Consider the following 13185-nt stretch of genomic DNA (forward strand, 5'->3'; position numbering starts at 1 on the left):
GGGTTGGGAAGATCCCCTGGAGAAGGGAAAGGCTACCCACTCCAGTATTCTAGCCTAGATAATTCTATGGACTGCATAATCCATGAGGTTGCAAAAAGTTGGACACAACTGACTAACTTTCACTTTACTTCAATGGAGTAGATAAATGAGGTATAATAAAAATATTACATTTATAAAATATGAAACAGTATTGCATTTACTTCCTAAAGATAATTCTGGATGTTGAGTAATTTGTAGGGAAAAGAGTTCCTAAAACATCCTGGGTAGAAATGAAATCAAAGTGTCACAATTAATTAAAAATTGAAAATTACATGTTAAAATAGTTCATAGTGTATAAGTAATAATAATACCGTATATTTTATCTACATTATCTTGACTGAGCTTCATCACAACCTTAGCTTCATCTCAGTCTTGAGCTCCACTTTGCATATATGGAGAATGATGTTCAAAGATAGGTGACTTACTAGGATTACAAGCCAGCAGATAGTGGAAGCAGTTTAATTAACTCAATTAACACATAGTTACTAAGCATCTAGTATGTGCCAGACACTGGCTTGATTTGAATATGCAGATTTGTAAAATTCCTGTGCTTAGTCGCTCAGTCGTGTTTGACTCTTTGCAATCCTATGGACTGTAGCCTGCCAGATTCCCTGTCCATGTGGATTCTCCAGGCAAGAATACTGGAGTGTGTTGCCTTGCCAAGATCCACTGGGTTGAATCTTCCCAACCCAGTGATGGAACCTAGGCATCCCACATTGTAGGAAGATTCTTTACCATTTGAGCCTACTCTAAAGAAAATTCCTACTCTAAAGAAATCCTCATCTGGCAGAGAAACATTCAAATCCATACAGACTACTAATGGGTTCTTAGATGTTCCACACAGACCTGAAGGAGCCTAAGAGAAAGTAGCATCTACATCATTTTGGGGGTTGAGGAAAACTATATAAAGAAAAAGAGAAAAAGCATTTCAAGCAAAAAGAGTTCCATGTGTGGCTCTTCCTTAGCTCTTTCCAACATAACTTCAAATCTTATTCTCTCCTGCTAGCCACATACTAAGAATAAAATTTATCTATGTCCTGCTGCTGCTACTGCTGCTAAGTCGCTTCAGCCGTGTCCGACTCTGTGCGACCCCATGGACGGCAGCCCACCAGGCTCCCTCCATCCCTGGGATTCTCCAGGCAAGAACACTGGAGTGGGTTGCCATTTCCTTTTCCAATGCATGAAAGTGAAAAGGGAAAGTGAAGTCGCTCAGTCGTGTCCGACTGTTTGCGACCCCATGGACTGCAGCCTATCAGGCTCCTCCATCCACGGGATTTTCCAGGCAAGAGTACTGGAGTGGGGTGCCATTGCCTTCTCCGATCTATGTCCTAGTCACTGTCAACTCTGGGTTAATACTAAAATTGAGTTCTTTATTCCTCTCTCCTTTGTTTCTAAACTATTATTCACTTTGGTTGATTTTTTAATTCTTAAATAACTGGATGTCATATTATATTTTGCTGCTAATTTTTAAATTTATTGTTTATTGAAGTGTAGTTGAATTACAGTATTGTGTTATGCTGATATTCTTTTTTTCCCAGAAATAATCTTACGTTTTTTTCCAAGTCCTTGTCTAGGTTTAACAATTTTTATAATCCAATTTCATAAACATTCTTGAATTCTCTTTTGATACTAAACATTTTGCAAAGTGCTGCAGGGGATACGAATATGATTAAAATACATTTCCTCTCCATAAAGCACTGATAATCTGGCAGTATGACTTAGACAAGTACATGACTGGATATACTACAAGTAAAGGTGAGTCTGCTAAGGAAAACACAACGTTTAAAAGGGAGTTCAAAAGAAAGAGATATTAAAATTGTTTAGTATTCCCACACAACAGTGTAAGAGGGTTCCCTTCTCTCCACACCCTCTCTAGCATTTATTGCATGTAGACTTTTGGATAGCAGCCATTCTGACTGGTGTGAAATGGTATCTCATTGGTGGTTTTGATTTGCATTTCTCTGATTATGAGGGATGTTGAGCATTTTTTCATGTGTTTGTTAGCCATCTGTATGTCTTCTTTGGGAAATGTCTGTTTAGTTCTTTGGCCCATTTTTTGATTGGGTCGTTTATTTTTCTGGAATTGAGCTGCAGGAGTTGCTTGTATATTTTTGAGATTAATCCTTTATCAGTTGCTTCATTTGCTATTATTTTCTCCCATTCTGAATGCAAACTAGTACAGCCACTATGGAGAACAGTGTGGAGATTCCTTAAAATATTGGAAATAGAACTGCCATATGATCCAGCAATCGCACTCCTGGGCATACACACCGAGGAAACCAGAATTGAAAGAGACACATGTACTCCAATGTTTATTGCAGCACTGTTTATAATAGCCAGGACATGGAAGCAACCTAGATGTCCATCTGCAGATGAATGGATAAGAAAGCTTTGGTACATATACACAATGGAGTATTATTCAGCTATTAAAAAGAATGCATTTGAATCAGTTCTAATCAGGTGGATGAAACTAGAGCTATTATACAGAGTGAAGTAAGCCAGAAAGAAAAACACCAATACAGTATGCTAAAGCATACATATGAAATTTAGAAAGATGCAAATGATAACCCTGTATACGAGACAGCAAAAGAGACACAGATGTATAGAACAGTCTTTGGGACTCTGTGGGAGAGGGTGAGGGTGGGATGATTTGGGAGAATGGCATTGAAACATGTATATTATCATATGTGAAACGAATTGCCAGTTCAGGGTTGATGCATGTTACAGGATGCTCGGGGCTGGTGTGCAGGGATGACCCAGAGGGAAGATAAGGGGAGGAGAGAGGTGGGAGGGGAGTTCAGGAAGGGGAACTCATGTACACCCGGGGCAGATACATGTCAATGTATGGCAAAACCAACCAATATAATATCGTAAAATAATTAGCCTCCAATAAATTTAAAAAAAAAAAGAAAACTGTTTAGTAAAGATTTAAAAAGTCTTTAACAAGAAGGAAACTTTACTGAGCTTTGAAGAATGGGCAGTCTTGATAGGGAGAGAAAAAGGGAGAACATTCTAAACGTGATAAATATGTAAGTGGAGCATAAATGTTATGGACTGAATGTTTGTGTCTCCCATGAATTCATTTGTTGATGTCTCAACTCCCAAAGCAATGGTGTTTGAAGGTGGGGCCTTTGGAAGGTATTCAGGCTGAGATGAGAACCTGAAGGTAGAGCCCCATGATGGGATTCATGTCCTTATATTAAAGTAACCTGGGGCTTCTCTAGTGGCTCAGATGGTAAAGAATCTGCCTGCAATGCAGAGACCCAGGTTCAATCCCTGGGTTGGGAAGATCCCCTGAAAGAAGGGAATGGCCACCTACTCCAGTATTCTTGCCTGGGAAATCCCATGGACAGAGGAATCTGGCAGGTTACAGTCCTTGGGGTGGCAAAGAGTTGGACATTACTGAGCAACTAAAAACTTTCACTTCTGAAAGACACTAGTCAACTGTCTTTCCACTATGTAAGGCCGCAGTAGGAAGATGGCCTTCTGCAAGCCAGAAAGAAGACTCTCACTGGGGAACTAAATTTGTCAGCAACAGTCCTGCTCCTCAGTCCTGCTTCTGCCCTCTCAATCTAATTTGATCTTGAACTTCCCAGCCTCCAAAACAGTGATAAATTTAAGTATCTATTGTTTAAGCTACCCAGTCTCTGGTATTTTGTTAAAGCAACCTGGTCCAACTACGACAATAGATTATATGTGGAAGAATGTTGGGAGATGAGGCCAGAAAATGTTACAACTATCTCTTTCTACTAGTGACAAAGTATATAAATGTAAATATTGTCACTAATTAGTTCTTCTACATTAAGAAAAAAATACCCTTATATTTTGTGGATATTATGATAGCCTATTGACTTAGGATTATGAGATGATTTGGAAATTTTGGGTGATCATACTGCAAATGAAAGTTAAAGATTTTACTACATTATTCCATCCATTTGGAGATATAAACCATGTGGAAAAATAGTTGTTTTGTCTTTAATCATGTGCTATTTATGAGACTGCATAACATGTCTAACAAGGTAAGTTGAAATGTGTAAGGACGTGGAAAGATAAGTACATATGTATATACGTACAAATGGGAAACTAAGTCTTAACTCACGCATACAAAGCAATGCAAATGGTATTTTTCCGGAAGAAAATATCCTATTAACATTATCCTCTTGAGTGCTGCTATTGTTGTCATAGGAAATTATTGAACATATAGTAGTGCACTCTATGCTTGGGAGAATAAACATTAAATGTTCCCCAAAGGTATTCTTCAATTATCAATCAATATATTTAAGACAAGGACATAATCTTTTACATTCACACACAAGGTTTTGTTCAGAGGTTAAGGAAAAATGAAGTATATAACAACCAAAAGACAGGTTGCCTTCAAAAAGTGATTCATGACTTTGGAGAATGTATAATTGATGTGTGGTTGTTTGGATGGCAAAATAACAATGCCATATATTAAAGATGGGAACTCTAACAACTCAGGCAGGGAGGCAGGATGTATTTTATGGGTCACCTGGGTTCCATTTGGATCTACAGGTTGCTATTCCTCCTCCATACTTGAAAGCATTTAATGGATTATTATAAAAGGAAAAAGATGGTATGCAATAATGCTTTAAATTGAAGCTCTGTGAGTATATCACCACTATGTGACTCCTAAATGAGAGCTTCATTTTAAAAATTCTCATATGGTATGCTTGAGAGTTTGGCTGAGCATGGAGGAATCAAAACAATAAATTCAGCAGTGAAAAAGAAGGACACAGAGTGCTGGGGAGAAGCGGGTTTTTTCCTTTCCTTCTATCTTTCTCCATTTTGGCATCCACGACTGTAAATAGTGAAAATCTTATCAGAAAAAAAAAATTATAATTTTTTTCTGAACTCCAAATGAGCAGTAATTGGGTCATGTTTTTAAAAAAACACATTGATTTGGAAAATGGGGTATAAGATGAAGTGTAAAAATATCATAAAAGAAGCTGGGGGGAAAATCTTGATAGTAATTGTGAGTGAAAATCAAATCAAACAGCAACTCATCTGGAAAATACCTCCTCCTTCCTGAAATTGAGATAAGCTGCAGGGTGGAGACTCTTTTCTGCATTGTTAGCCATGAGTATAAAAGTTTATTTCTGCTTTTAATGAGTAGTATTTTAGAAATGTAATGAAAGATAATTTTACTGAATTTCCCCAAGGAAAAGCCTTAGCCCAATTACATAGGCAGCCCCAGCCATTCTAGTATAATGCATGCAATATACACGCATAGATATGAGTATTTCCAGTTAAAATAAAATGCAATGGAATTTGAATAATCAAAAGCAGTGAAAGCACAGAAGGTGAATCAGGAATGATGAAGTATTATTAAGATACTTTCATCTAGTGGTGATGTGTGTTCTGAAATGAGTTTCTCTTCAGATTAGTCTCAAAAAGGATTGGCATTTCTAAGAACAAACTTACCTTGCCAGGATGGTGGGGTGTAGGAAGGAGAGAGTAATGTCACTGTCAATTTCCTTAGTTCACATTTCCACTATGCTTCTTGCAAAATATCATCTATTAAATTGTGATGTTGTCAAATTCTGCATTTAGCAATTATAGATTAGTAAGTTAAAGTGAAGTGAAGTGAAAGTGAAGTCGCTCAGTCATGTCCGACTCTTTGCGACCCCGTGGACTGTAGCCCACCAGGCTCCTCCCTCCATGGGATTCTCCAAGCAAGAGTACTGGAGTGGGTTGCCATTTCCTTCTCCAGGGGTTCATCCCAACCCAGGGATCGAACCTGGGTCTCCTGCATTCCAGGCAGACGCTTTAACCTCTGAGCCACCAGGGAAGCCAGTAAGTTAATACTTAAGACCAAAACAGGGAAGACTAGTTACCAGTCTTCTAGGTAAGTTTGTGCCTTTCATAGGTAATTAATGATTCTTAGAAGATTCTTGGTTGAAGAGCTTGATTTTACTATTTCTATTGGGTGTGATATTTATTAATTTTTTTTCAATAAGTATTTAATGATCTCACATCCTGAAGTAAACACTGTAACCAGATAGCGAAAATGTAAAAATGAAGAGTTCTGTCAAGTTCAGAGCCTAGGAAAGACTGACCCATTACCAAATGCATTAATATCTCTGTGGAGAAACACAAATGCTTGCTTGCTAAGTTGCTTCAGTTATGTCTAACTCTTTGCAACCCTATGGACTGTAGCGCGCCAGGCTCCTCTATCCATGGAATTCTCCAGGCAAGAATACTGGAGTGCGTTGTCAGGGATCAAACCCACATTTCTTATGTCTTGTGCATTGGCAGAAGGGTTCTTTACCACTAGAAAAGAACCACCTGGGAAACCCCAAAACATATGAATACTCATGTTAATTGGTGAAAATGAAAACTATGAATAGTCTCCTCTCAATTAAGATCAGGCTTTAAAGCCAAAATTGGAGCCAAATTCATTCAAAATCTTAGTTTGTAGAACTTTGGGGGATTCAGGAATTCAGAAAAAGAATTGTAGACCTTATTTCACTCTCCCATCTGGTTAGCCTAACAACTTTCAACTGGTGGAATAGAAAGTTACCAAAACAAAAGCAGTTCATTATCTAAAAACTCCTTGGAGCTGGAAATTTTGATGGGGGTATTAGAACTACATATCTATCTAGAAATTCTCATTAACCAATGCCAGAAGTTTAAAAAAGTAAATATACTGGAAACTAGGTGTGAATTCTATGGCTCTAGTCTTACCCAGGAAGTTATAATTAACTGCATATGGGAACATTTTGCCTTGTACTTAAATTTTCTGAAATGTTCCTGGGTCAGAGGAATAATTGTGGCTAATCCACCCAAGACCCTGGATAAAATTGTCGTAGGAGCTAAAGCAAGATCAGTTGTCATTTAGAAACAATTCTGTGGGAAGAAAAGAGCAATGAATATTGAAGAGGTAGAAATAATAGTACTATATCGCTAAGAAATATTGGTGTAAAATGTTGGTGTAAAATAAGCTGAGTCAAATAGGAATAAATCAAGGATCATATTAAGTTTAGTTCAGTTCAGTCACTCAGTCGTGTCCAACTCTTTGCGACCCCATGAATCACAGCACGCCAGGCTTCCCTGTCCATCACCAACTCCCGGAGTTCACTCAAACTCACGTCCATCAAGTCGGTGATGCCATCCAGCCATCTCATTCTCTGTCGTCCCCTTCTCCTCCTGCCCCCAATCCCTCCCAGCATTAGAGTCTTTTCCAGTGAGTCAACTCTTTGCAAGGATCGTATTAGCCATATCTAAATTCGTCTGGCATCTAGCATATTTGAGTATATGTGTATGTGTGCATGCACGTGTCCTCCTATGCTCACACATGCACAGTTTTCCCAATTGTCACATATCAGATTTGTTAGTTCTTAAATTAACTCAGTGTTCTTGAACTTCAGATTCCAGAGGGAATGACAAATGCTACTCAAAATGAACCCAAGATTTTGTGAAATACAATGTATTCTGGTCACATGAATTCTTTTCATGTATATGTGGACTTTTGAGTATATTCCTTTCAAGTTTTATTTGAAATAAATGGGTACATTGGGAACAAGGCAAGCACCTACTAGATTTTTCCATAAGATGCAATCCAGTTGTCTCGTTTTTTTTATTAGCCTAGTCTTAGAGAAAAACATTTCTATTGAGGATTCTATTCAGATCTGATATCAATGGAATGTACGGGAACATAAATCTCTGAGAGTCAGAGTACCCCCACCACTATGATGCATTTGAAACTAATACAGAGAAGGTTGAAATATGGCATCTCCCTTCAGAATTCTCATGCGATTATATCACTTCCCTCTCACAGACTGGTGTCTATGTTCAGCAGGCATTGGTTAAAAGGAAACTGAGTTCTGTGTAATTTTAAAATATCCTTATCTCTAGATATTCCTAGAGATAGGCTGAACTGCTGAGAAGCTTTCACATTCCTCTTTCTCTGCAATACTGAATGGATGGCAAACAAAATGGTAATTCCCTTTTGATTTTTGGTCCAGTCCCAGTGATGAATTTGAACCTAGATATTCTACATGTTCATTTGATTCTCTAAGTAGCTTTAGTACAGAAACCTGAACTCATGAAATCGTGGCAGGTGAAAGGACAAAAGGGAGTTGTTTCCAGAGCTTTCAGGAGGCAGTCTCCTGTGGGGAGAGGAGTCTTCCTGTTATGTGCCACGTTTTCAGAACAGCTGCCTTATCAGATATCAGCTTTTCGATAATGCAGATGGTGCTAGGATCAAGGGGACAGAACCCACTTATCTTTAAGGAATGTATTAGTTCTGTTTTCTTGGAAGGTAGGAGAACAATGGATGGAATGACAGAAATGATTAAGAGAGCATAAATTCAAACACTGCATAACACAAAGATTCACCTACTGTTCCATTCACTCGCTATGGCTCAGTCCCTCGTTGCTTCTCACCACACTTCCCAATTTTACTCATTACCATCTTTTACCATTTTTAGATCTTCTTAATTATCAAATTTCTCCTTTATAACTTAAAGGATTGAATGTGTGTGCATGCTCAGTCATGTCTGACTCTTTGCCACCTGATGAACCATAGCCTTCCAGGCTCCTCTGTCCATGGAATTTTCCAAGCAAGAATAATGGAGAGGGTTGGCATTTCCTTCTCCAGGGGTTCTTCCCCACCCAGGGATTGAATCTGTGTCTCCTGCATTGGCAGGCGGATTCTTTACCACTGTGCCATCTGGGAATCCCCATAACTCACAGAAGTTTCAGGTGTTTGCCTCTTCTCTTTGTGCCTGAAGTAAAATTGAGTAAAGTTATTGGTCTGAAAATGGCATATAATTAGGCCTTTGGCCCTGGACTTTCATTAATACTACATGTGCATTTTGTGAATATATGCAATGTATTGCCAAATAATCACCACACCATTTCTTTTCTGCTGGAGAAGTGTTTTTCAGAAGGTTTATTATAATATGTCTAAATCTTATTGTTTTAAAATACTTTGAAGTAATGGACACTGTTATTAATTTATTATCTGGATTAATACATATATATCTCATTATTTATCATCACCCGTAAAATGGAAGGTTTGGAAAACCTGTAGATAATTCCTGATTATATTTCATGCAGTGTCAGCTTCTTCCTCTACCAAGCCAATGTCAGTTTTTCTTTTACTTCTTCCATACTCCCAGGACCAGAGTTAGATTGGGGAAGAATTTACCGAGAGAAAACACTGTGATTTGTGCCAAAGGGGATAAAAATCACAAGATCTTTTTGAACAGGCTTTGCATGCAGGAGGCACTTAATAAACGCAAGAGATAGCAACACATTCAGCTGGCGAGCTTAGATATTTTGACTTGGGGGAACTATTTTTTGTGGTTTCTTTGGCCATATATTCTCAGATCAGTACATTCTGGCTGAATCCATATCAAGTCACTTCATTTTATCTGTGCAATGATAATTAAATGTGGATTGGTAGGGTTATACACAGACAATAGCAACAACACCTACACTAAGGATAGGAAGGCTTTTCTGAGATATATGCATTCTTCTTTCCCTGTGGCTGCCTGAATTCTATGGCATAATATCTAATATTTGTCATCTGTAAGGGTTAATAATGGTGCTTAGTAGACGTGTACTGATTTGCACATGTCAGCTAGAGCTACAATTGGATCCCAAGACACATTTAGAACAGTGGTTCACAAACTTTAATGTACACAAAAGTAACCTGGTTTGCTTGCTAAAAACACCCCTCAGGCCCTACCTAGGCACAAACTAGGACTTCGGCAGAAATTCTGATTCAATGCGTCTTCAGCCACCCCCAAAATTTGCATTTTAATAGACATAGTCAGGTAATTCTGATGTAGTTTGTCCTTGGATAATTCTCTGTGAAACGCTGCTTTAACAATCATATGCTGCAAATAATCATTTGATTCTTTATCCTTTCAAGTGGACTTTTTATATTTGTATTTGAATCTCTATGCATGTATGTATGTATAACCAATATAAAGGCATCCCTGTATGATAGAGGTATGAGAGGGCTCTGGAACCTGAAGAAATAAATTAACTTTACCCAAATAGACATGTAGCTACATCCAACTCCAAACTTAACTTTAATGCTCACGTAGCTACTTTCAAGTCTAAGCTGATATAAATGTCTGTTTTCAATATATTTTAACATTTTTAAATGAAAGACTGTTCACCTAACACCAGGGATTTTTAAACTCCTGATAATCATTTTTAAAAAGTAAATAGCACTAGTCAGTGTCCACTGAAGAGAGAGACACTGTATTGGTTTTGCTTTCCTTGGAGGACAAGCCCTCCACTTTCCTACTCTTTGCTTGGGAATAGAAAATAATCTCCTTTGTGATTCAATAAAAACTGCCCTCAATCAAAGCATTAGAGGATGTAATCATGTATTTACTTGATTCACTCTTTAGTTTTTCACCTGAGAGCTTCAGGTTCTGTCATTCCAAATGTGGAAGAGTAGTTTTTCTCTCTGTCTCTCCCCCCTCCCTTGATCCAGAAAGCCTGGAGTTTTTTCGACTCACTTGGATTCCAAAAGAGTTCCTGTAAGATATATCATGAGATTATCTTTCTAGCCTTGATAAGTCCCTTAATTAACCCTTATTCCCTTTTCCTTATGCCCTTCTCTGACTACTTCCTTCCTTTTTTTTCATCATTCTTACTACAGAAGATGTATTTGAAAGAAAGATAAAAAACAAACACCTTGTAAATTCAACGATAGATTCATTATCTCCCTCACAGTCAGGAATTTACACAGATGGAGCCTAGCACCTCTGTGAATATTTCCTTCTTTATATCAAGTAGAGATTTGCACATGCTTAGCTTTGACATGTGAAGTACCACTGGACTTTTGCAGGCCTTCCTAGAGAGATGAAGCAAAGTCCCACCCTAAAAAATTCTTCTCTCCAAGTGCAAACCAAAGAATCATTTTAAAATAAATCAAAGATGAATGTGAAGTGGGTTAGAAAGGGAGTAAGCTTATTTAGTAATGATATCTTTTTTGTATAATTTTTAACAGTGGTATTACAATTCAAAGATTCTTCACAAGAGATTGTATTATTTTATGATTTCTATTTCCAAAGAACAATAAGCTTAAAAAGGATGGGAGAGATAGAACCTTTCTAAACAATAGAATTTTTTATCACAGAGTAAATATACAACATTTTTTAAGTTCAACTGTTTTTTTTTGTAATCACAAAAGTTTTGCATCCTGGGAGAAAGGCTGCAAGATTTCCTACAGAAGTCACACTGCAGTGAAAACAAACTTGAAGGTGTTAAATTTCTCTGTATTTTGTTTTACTAATGATACTTGGTCATGGATGCCTAGTTTGACTACATATTATCATTGTGTCTTGGTCTTGAGGACAGTGCCTGAAATCAAGCATTTTTCTAGGAGCAGTAGGTCAGGAAGATCCCCTGTAGATGGAAATGACATTACACTTCAGTATTCTTGCCTGGAAAATTCCAGGGACAGAGGAGCCTGGTGGACTACACACAGTCCATGGGGTCTCAGAGTTGGACATGGCAGAACACACACAACATAGTAATCTACTGGCAATTAATAATGCTATTTTATGATTAAATTAGATCTTTTTTCAAGGAGCTCAAAAAGTTCAGCCTCACATTTCAATTTACTTAAACTCATGTCTTTAATAAATTAGCTATCCTTCCATTTAGACAATCATCCTCAATCACGTCCTATAAATCTCCTATAGATCTCAAAATAAGTTAATGAGTTGGTTATTAATATTCCATTATAGGTATGAGGGAACTAAGTTTCAAAGAAATGAAGTAAATGGAAAACTTGTCCTCTGTTCTCCTAAATTCCTATTGTTTTGGATGTTGCAAATTAAACTGATGAAAGACAGATTAACAGAAGAAAAACACTTTATTTGCTCATGCAATTTACACATGGAAGAACTCACAATGAGAAAGTCAGAAGAGTGGTTAAAATTTGAGGCATACAAACCACCTTAAAAGGTTAAAAAGGAGGAAGCAGAAAGATACTTAATGGGAAACCAAAATATTTTTTGGCAAATAGATTTTCAGGAGAACAAACAGGAGATAAAAAAAGCTTGTGATACTGTTTTGTCTATAAAAATATGTGTTGCCCTTCTATCACCTTCAGGGCCATAAAATTCCCCTGGGGAAACAATTTGCTGCTCTTTAGTCTCTAAGTTGTGTCCAACTCTTTGGGACCCCATGTACTGTAACCCACCAAGCCACTCTATCCATGGGACTTCCCAGGCAAGAATGGATTGCCATTTCCTTCTCCAGAGGATCTTCCCAATCCAGGGACTGAACCCAAGTCTCCAGCTTGGCAGGCAGATTCTATACCACTGAGCCATCTGAGAAGCAGAGGAAGGGTTTTGGGGTTGGTATTTTTTTTTTCTTCCCATGTCCTGTTCTTTCTTTGGGGAATAGATTTGCCTTTAAGGAGAATTTATGGCAGCTTTACTTTCCAGAAGCTGAAGCTTTCAGTCAGATAGGGGAAACTTTATCTGACTTTGAAAGGTTTTTCTTTCTTTCTTTCTTTCTTCCTCCATTCTTTCTTTCTCCTTCTTTCTTTTTGTTTTGTTTCTCTGAATTTTAAATGTCTTCATCTTAAAATAATCTGTACCCAGTGGAATATTTTTGGGTGGCATATTCTGATGCCCTTTGGAAGTTAGGTGATTTGTCCGAGATTAAAAATCTAATTTAAAACAAAATAAACCACAGGCGGGTCTACTGACTTCCCATCTAAAACCCTTTCTGTATCATAACTAGCAAGAAAGAAAGGAGTAAAGAGAAAGGACCAGAGTGTAGGTGGCAGCAATTTTGTTAGCATAGGAACAAACAAGAAAACATCCTCATAAGAATGAAAATTACAGGCAACCTCTCAATTCATGAATGTACTTCTGAACATTTATTCAAATATTGATGACTCAGAATTGAAAAATAGTTATTCATGTTGTAAGGTGGTGTTCTTTTCCCAGAGCGACATAGCATAATGCAAAGTTGCAATTATGAAATGTCTCCTTAGTTCCAAGCAACCAGACAGATAAGCAAAAGCTTTCAAGAGTTTATGAGACTATGATCGTGACCTTCCAGTAGTTCCCTCACTGGACATGAAAAATCCAGAGAAGTTGTATCAGAAAAATTGGAGTACAACTCCAATTAAAACTATTT

General features: G+C 37.6%; 1 non-coding gene across 1 annotated transcript; it reads right to left on the reverse strand.

Moving 5' to 3' along the window:
* Positions 1-5776: 5776 nt before the first annotated feature.
* TRNAS-GGA (transfer RNA serine (anticodon GGA)) lies at positions 5777-5848 on the reverse strand. Its single transcript has one exon. It is a non-coding gene; the product is annotated as a tRNA-Ser (tRNA).
* Between the last annotated feature and the right edge of the window lie 7337 nt (positions 5849-13185).

Source organism: Moschus berezovskii, chromosome 4 (genome assembly GCF_049115385.1).
Source record: "Moschus berezovskii isolate FMDL1 chromosome 4, NW_MosBer_1.0, whole genome shotgun sequence".
NCBI classification, from domain to species: domain Eukaryota; kingdom Metazoa; phylum Chordata; class Mammalia; order Artiodactyla; family Moschidae; genus Moschus; species Moschus berezovskii.